This window comes from Schistocerca americana, chromosome 7 (genome assembly GCF_021461395.2).
Source record: "Schistocerca americana isolate TAMUIC-IGC-003095 chromosome 7, iqSchAmer2.1, whole genome shotgun sequence".
Lineage (NCBI taxonomy): Eukaryota > Metazoa > Arthropoda > Insecta > Orthoptera > Acrididae > Schistocerca > Schistocerca americana.
The window spans coordinates 529,920,402-529,928,986 of NC_060125.1; positions in this window are offsets into that span (position 1 = coordinate 529,920,402).

Below are 8,585 nucleotides of genomic sequence, written 5' to 3' on the forward strand. Positions count from 1 at the left end.
CATTACTTATATAGACAAAACTGGTACATCCTTGAGCCCCCGGTTCGCGATGTACGATTAGCGGTTCTCGGCTGACGCTAGCGATTAGAAATTTTCTAAGTACGCTGTTTGGGTGTTATCCCGGACGCGTGCTGTAGTCATTATAGCAGTACGCGTCTGCGCTGGTCATGTTTGTAAACACACAGCGATAAGGCGAGAACCGCTAGCCAAACCGAGGGCTCAAGGATGCAACAGTTTTGTCTATATAAGTAACGATTTTATTAAGAAGGCGTTAGTCTTCGTGCAGCCGCACGTGCATTGGCATCGACCGCTCACAAACAACAGTCGACAAAGCAATCGACAATATTGTCATCAAGACCGACAACCATGTAGGCGCACAAGTAGTCCTGCACGGTCCATCGGTTTTCTGCGGTGGAGTTCCCAACTTTACGCTTAGCAACAAGTAAGGGAGCACCTTGAAGTCATAAATCTCCTGATGTAGCAGATTCCGTTCAGTCTATCGTATGTACGCAAGGGTGCTCAAAAAATGGTTCAAATGGCTCTGAGCACTATGGGAGTCAACATCTGAGTTCATCAGTCCCCTAGAACTTAGAACTACTTAAACCTAACTAACCTAAGGACATCACACACATCCATGCACGAGGCAGGATTCGAACCTGCGACCGTAGCAGTCGCGCGGTTCCGGACTGAAGCGTGTAGAACCGCTCGGCCACCACGGGCGGCCGTAAGGGTGCTGATCGCACTCCAAAATACTGTCCTTCGATAATCCACTTACTTTTGGTTTCTAGTCGCTTACATTCGTGAAAGTAATTTTGTCCCTCGATGAATATGCCATAGGCCTTTACGATTCTCGGTGTCCTTCTAAGCGACTCAGCTGCATCACTGTTGGCGAAGGAGCCGGTGATCGACCGTCCCAAGTCGATTCTCTTCTTCTCAATATTAGTGAAGATATATTTGATAAAGATCACCAACCTCTTACTGGCCCAGGTGACAACTTTATAAACGTACAATCCTTTACTTCCCAACGTCGCGTAGCAGCCCGACTGCACTCTGGTAATGCCACTTTTTTTTTTTTTTTTTTTTTTTTCCAAAGGTACATTCTCTGAAACTTTTTTCTTAAATTAAGATCTAAGTTTGATATTGATAGACATCTTTTCTCCAGAAACCCCCTCTTTGCATTCGGTTTACTCTCAATCCATATTCTGTGCTCATTAGACTGTTCATTCCATTCAACAGATACTACAGTTCTTCTTCACTGTCGCGGAGGGCAGGAATGTCATAAGCGAACCTCATCACTGATATCCTTTCACACAGAGTTTTAATCCCACTCTTGGACCTTTGTTTTATTGCTATAATTGCTTCTGCAATGTATAGATTGTTCAGTTGACAGGGGTGCCACAGGGTTCATGAATTGGTGAACTGGTTCAAATGGTTCAAATGGCTCTGAGCACTGTGGGACTCAACTGCTGAGGTCATTAGTCCCCTAGAACTTAGAACTAGTTAAACCTAACTAACCTAAGGACATCACAAACATCCATGCCCGAGGCAGGATTCGAACCTGCGACCGTAGCAGTCTTGCTGTTCCAGACTGCAGCGCCTTTAACCGCACGGACACTTCGGCCGGCGGTGAACTGGTGCCGCACCTCGTGAATAACCATTTATTTCTCTTTGCTGAATGTTCAATTCAAAGACATGAAAAATCTTCTTCTCCTTATACTCCTGCGAGGAAAGAGAAACGGGAGAATTAGGAAAATGTGAAAATATCCTATGTATGTCACGCGACTGGCTATAGGTTTATATTATACGACGTTTAACGATGTATGTGCAGACTATATTAAATTTTTCAGTTATCTTCGTACGTTGAAATCGTCTTCCTGAGAGATGCTTGGATATGTAAAACAAAATACAGCGGGAATCAACACAGAACAAAACAAGTGCTCTCCAGCCGAGTAAAAATAGTCTTCACAGTGAATCAGATCGTTCCATAGTTGTTACTGTATTTCTTGTAATATAACTCTTGCAATTATCTGTAACGAGCTACTGGAGACTGAGGGTTCCTCATACCAAAATACTCAGAAGGTGTCCCTGAACTGTTTCCGAAAGTTTATCAGTAGAGTTCCGGTTCGCCCTCTCTATATTACAGTGCATATTGTAGCCACGAATCATCGAACTGAAAGAAATTTACAGCATTAACTCACGCAGATTGCAATATTACACTGCAGATATGCAGAAGTTCGTTTTATTGATTATCAAGTATATGTTTAATGAACTTTTTTAAAAATATGAAGTTAACAGAGAGAAATTTGCTGTCATTTGTTTAGTTAAAATCTTCAAGTGAATTGAATTTTTTTAAAAAATACGTATGTTTTTTTGTAATTGCAGTATTTATTTATTATTTACCTTCTGTCGCGTACTTCACGTTTAGAAAAGAATATGAATACTTCTAAATGAATAAAAAGTCTGAGTTGAAGGCAAAAGTGAGATCAACATTATTCATTATAGAAATTCCAGAAATCCAGAAACTCTTTGTGTAGTTTATTTGAGTGGCTACTGACGTAATTTTTGTTAACTTGTTTGCTTTCTTTAAGCCTTCAGCAGACTACAGGACGCCACTCTAATCCTAAATGAGGATGAAAATTGTATGCGAAAACATAACATGTTCAATGTAGTTGTGTGCATTGCATTTTACCTTAGTTGCTAAACATAAATGTTATAAAACAGTAAATAAATTGGCATGGAAGTGTAAATAAAAGTGTTTAAAAAGTTTAAAAAGACGTTTCTAGCTGCAGTAATAAATATAAAGTAATCTAACTCTACTTAACTTCAACAATATATATATAAATATAATATATACATAAACATTTTATTTAAATGAAGAATTGTTATCAACAAAAGCTTTTTCCTACGGATTGACTCATGCACATGTTGGACATGTAAACTGCACACATCTCCTCATTCTCACTCTCTCTGTCGACCTCATCCCCCCATCTCTATCTATCTCCTCCTCCCCACTCTGTCTCTTGATCTCCTCATCCTCTTCGCTTTGTCTATTTCCTCTCTTTGTCCATATCTTTCTCTTCCTCCCTCCGACCATATCCCCCTAACCATATCCTTCCTCCCTTCCTCTTCCACCTACCCACTACCCTTCTACACCTTCCACCCACCTCATCCACCTCATATATCTCCCCTTCTTCTCCTCTGTCTGTCCATTTCCTCCTCCCCTCGCTCTGTCCACCCCCCCCCCCCCCCCCGCCCTCCTCTCTCTATCCATGTCAAATGTCCCCCACAATGCTCATCAGCATATATAGCCGCTGCAGTATAGTTCAATAAAGCAGGCCGATACTTCTCCCACTACATACATCTCATGCAGTGCGGGCTACACATCAGGAACTTGAAAATCATTTGTTTTCCCCTGATGTACAGGCTGTCATGGGAATCTAGTTGATAAAGTGGGCTGCTACTATTCCAGCACAACACACCTGTCATACAGGGAAGCCTAAATGCCAATGCCCAGAAAACCGTTTCTCGCCTCTGAGATGTAGACTGTCAGCAAAGCAGGTTGATTTGGCAGGATAGATACTGTTACCACACAACATACCTGCTGTGCAGGGCAGGCTATGAACGCAATACTATTTTACCACTATGGCTGCTCCTTTTGGAGCTACGAGGTTATAAATCCCACAGTGCTCATACTTGTCAGGCATGCTGTTTCTATGCCGAATTAGGTCGAAATCGATCTTAGAGTTTGGGAGCAAATTCCCAGCGTACACACATATACTTTGCGCTATATATAAAACAGATTTGTAAAAGTATTTACTAATGACTAGTAGCAACATTAACAAGAAGAGGATAAGATAGGTAGGAACAAATGGGTAAGTATTTGATCACATCTATTTCTAAGGCAAGAAACGTTACACGTTAATATGTATAAACATACAATATTATTCTGAATTACCATATTTCTTTTAATGTTAGCGTTACTGCAATGCACTGCAACAAGTTCATAGTACCCTGTATCATGGTAGACAAGGTGTTGAAGGACTGTGGGGCTCAGAACAAATGCTAGAGTGACGCATAGTATACAAGCGCACTCCAATGAGCGAGTAGAGGTGCCACCAGCCGACCACGGCTAACAATTTCCATTTACTGCGACGCCCCATCACGATTCTGGGCCACTCAGAGTCGCTCATGCGTGGCTGGGCCAACCACTACAACAGCAGCTCAGTTGCACCACAAATTGCAATTGGTTGATAGTGTTCTATGCTCGAAAAGGCGTCTGCTGAATTGAAAATACCCAAGACTAACAAATTCCATTTACTCTCCAGTGTCCCTTTACAGGAATCGCAGCAGATAATACAAGTAATTCCCAGCATGAACGATAAGAGTGTCAGAAAGCCACACCAGAATCAAACAGTCCATTTTCACCAGAAACAGAACAGCTTATGTCCTGCTTTATAAACGTTACCAAAGCCATTTCTTCGATCAGCACTTCCGACAGTTATGTAGTGTCCCCACATGAAACAGAAAACTGCAGCCAGATAGTAACAATAGTTTCGGCTAAGTCTTTGAACACTCAACTTTGGAGGACCGACGGCCATGCTGTTTAGTGCCCTAACACCCAGCCAGCGATGCAACTACACATACATTTTTTATGTTACAAGTGCCGTTAGCTATCACTGGAAGTTCCCACCACAAAATTACGCACAGCAGATATAAACGTCAAACTCCTCTAGGAAACTCGGAACTACCGATAACAGTTGGTGTTTTGATGCTGCAGGATCTGCCTCCTCCGCCATATGGATCAACGACCACATCCCCATCTCTCGATCTCAAGAGAAACCTCGAACATCTGTTGTGTATTTGAGGTCTTTTAGTCAGTCAGTACTGTGGATGCAGACATAGCGCCTTGTTCATCACCTATGGGCACTCTGATGATTCTGCCCCTTCTGAAGTTAATAACAAGACTGTGATTGCATATCACATTTTTCGAACTAATGACCCGAGAATTTTCTGTGACTGTATCGGAAATCTGAATTAAGGGCACGTTGCTCTAAGACTGCAACGAGGTATTTACCAAGCATAGAAAGTGTTCCATCAAGTTAAGGACATCTTCCAAAAATCACAATGAAGCTCGCACAAATTTCAGTTACTACAGCAATCACTCTCACAGTTAAGCTCTGGCGTGAAATCCAGGTCGAATAATTACTCATTTGAGAATCTACCAACTTTTGCTTGGACAGGAAGTATTACACCATAACACTTGTTTATCCGTTGTGCCTTCCAGCACTACAGGACTGCCAAACTTCGGTCAGCTCAGCAGAGACTGGCACGTATGTCGCCCTTTCTGGAGGAAATGGAACCTATCAAAAATCTCTAAAGCATGGCAGAATCCACGTGCTCGTTGCAGTCTGAAACACTTTTGCGTTCTTGAAGCAGATGTAACATCATGCGTGACAGTCGTGCAGCTTGCAACCCTATGGTGTCGACACGGATAGGTGCGCGCCAGTTACAGTACTCCATTGTCGATGCACCATAGTGGACGACGTGGTACAATCCATTATGGCAACGCACACGCAAGATAGCGACCTTCGCGTGCTGTCGTCACACTCTATAGTCCACTGCTCACTCATCACTCTGTATAAGCCTCTGCTCCAAACATTGGTTCCTCACAAACATACATTTCACTAATACTAATGTAGAAGTTTCATCGGTAAAAGTTCACTGACTGTGTCCACTGCCTTTCCGGTGCATCCTGCTGTTGGTAATGATCCGTGTGATGAATGATGAGAAATGAACGTGACATTTGACGTATCAGTCACCTGTGCTCGTCCGTAATTTTGCTATGCTTTTTAATGAAATTAGTTGGTATTTTGTTTCACTTGCAGCTACTGAAGCTGAGTTATAAAGTGCCATCCAGACCACATCCTCGAAAATAACATTTTCCCAGAAACAGCCAAATATTTGTGACAACAAAGATTATAAAGTTCTTTACTACTTGATTAACCTGCAGAAATTTGAGTTGAACTAACCTAATAACAATCTCGGAAATCGCGACATTCAGATAAAACAGCCAAATATTTCTGACAATTAACAATATAAGAAATTTTTTGGAACATTGTTATAGGAAAACAGCGAACTATTAATATTTTAACTTCGAGGGTAATCCCAAAAGTAAGGTCTCCTATTTTGTTTATAAGTACATAGACCTGTTTATTTCTACAATGGTTTACATCAGTTTACAGCTTGAACATTTAGCTATTTTTCGACATAATTGCCATTTCTGTCGATGCAGTTTTGTAGACGCTGTGGCAGTTTTTGTATGCCCATGTCACACCAGCTCGCCGCCATGCTGTTCAGAAAGTTATGAACCTCTTCTTTCACCTCGTCGTCGGAGTTGAATCGCTTTCCGGCCACATGTTCTTTTAACCTAGGGAACAGATGACAGTCACTGGGCACCAAGTCAGGACTATAGGGTGGGTGGGTGATTATGTTCCACTGGAACTGTTGCAGGAGAGCAACGGTTTGGTGAGCGATGTGTGGGCGAGCGTTGTCATGGAGAATGTGTACGCCCTTGCTCAACATTCCTCTTCTCCGGTTCTGAAATGGCCGTTTGAGTTTTTTCAGCGTCTCACAGAACCGGTCAGCGTTAATTGCTGTCCCAGTGGGCATAAAGTCGACCAACAATATCCCTTTCAGATCCCAAAAAACGGTTGTCATGACTTTACGGGCAGTCTGTGTTTGTTTGAATTTCCGCGGGTTTGGCGAAGAAGGATGCCACCACTGGCGTGATTGTCGCTTGGTCTCAGGTGTAAAGTGGTATGCCCAGGTTTCGTCATCCGTGAAAACTGAGCCCAGAAAGTTGTCTAGTTCGGCTGCAAGGCGGTGAAGAAATGCGCGGGAAACATCAACTCATTGCCGCATGTGGTCCTCAGTCAGCATGCGTGACACCCATCTTGCGTACACCTTCCGGTAGTTTAATGTTTCCGTTAAAATTCTGTGAGCGGTGCTTCGGGAAACCTCAGGAACCAACGTGCAGATATCATCCAGGGTGATCCGCCGATCTCCACGCATGCTTTGCTCAACCTTCAACACCGTCTCCTCAGAAACTGACGGTCTCCCGCTCCTTGAATTTCGGTCCGACTACCTGCAAATTCTCTCCACCACTTACGAAAATTTTTGACTTCCACGCATGATTCACCATACACTTCCGTCAATTGGCAATGGATTTCAATCGGCGCAGTGCCCTTTACGTTCAAAAACCGAATAACTGCACGCAATTCGCACTTGGCGGTAACATCCAACGGGAACTCCATTCTCAACGGCTGCCAAGCCAAGACTGAGCGCCTCAAGGCGGCGTTCTCATGTCTACACAGCGCGTGAAGTACTCTTCATAACAGTGTGACCAACTGCCACACAAACAGAGTTCTGTACTTATAAAAAAATAGGAGATCTTACTTTAGGGATTACCCTCGTATTTAGTAAACACGGACGTAGTCGCATATAAGTTGTTAATTTTTATCTTTGATTTTTTAGGTGACCGGTTTCGATCTTCTGAATAGATCACTATCAAATTTAGTCTTTTATGACAGTAGGAATCGCTGACGTGGAGCAGATCCGTCTCAGTGTTCTCGACGCCAACACGGACGGGCCTACTCCACGCCAGCTATTCCTACTGTCATCAAGGAATGTGTAGATCTGATGACGATCTCTTTAGAACATCGAAAGCAGTCATCTAAAAATGAAAAATAAAGATCAACGAATTACATGTGACTGCGACTGTATTTACAACATAAGTTAAGACTATAAGGCTTAGCGATTCTCATTGGCTACTGTACACTATAACCCGATTGGCTACGACCAACAGTAACGGTTTGCCAACAACAGCACACAACAGAAGGGCCTTGGATACTATAACTGCGCATTAGCCTCATCATCAGTACGAATCTGCAATTCATCATATCCAGATCCCGTTTTTCTCGGACTCTACATTTACCTCTCTTTGACCTTACCGATATACATTTCACGTCGACGAGCCATACTGGCAGTTCATCTCAACTTCTCAGTTTCGTTGACGTTTGTCTGTCGGCAAAATTTGACATAAAAGTGATCTTTTCGGTCACCATGAGACGGTGATGTTCCATCTGATTTACGGCAAATCTCTGCAATTTAAATTACTGATTGTTAGTAAACAGTTCTAATACTGGTCAGTGTTTCTAGTCGTATCCATTTTCGTGAAATTATTTCGATATTATGTTATCCATAGTGGATTTGTGAATAACGTTAAGTTCATAGCATATTATTCATTAAGGATTTACAGCAACTAGTCACAGTTGATGCTGTTAGTACGACACTCTAGTGTAATAATCCTAATGCCATAAATGGCAGGTGTTGATATGTACGATTATTCTCAAACCTTCAGTCTACTGAGTCATGGCTGCAGAATAATAACTTTATCTATAGAAGAATGAATCTACTGACGAAGCTCAACCTATTGTACATCACTTTCGGTGTAGGAGAAATGTAAGAACTCGCGAGGAACACGGTACACAAAACTTATCTTACAACATTTATTGAAGAAAGATAAA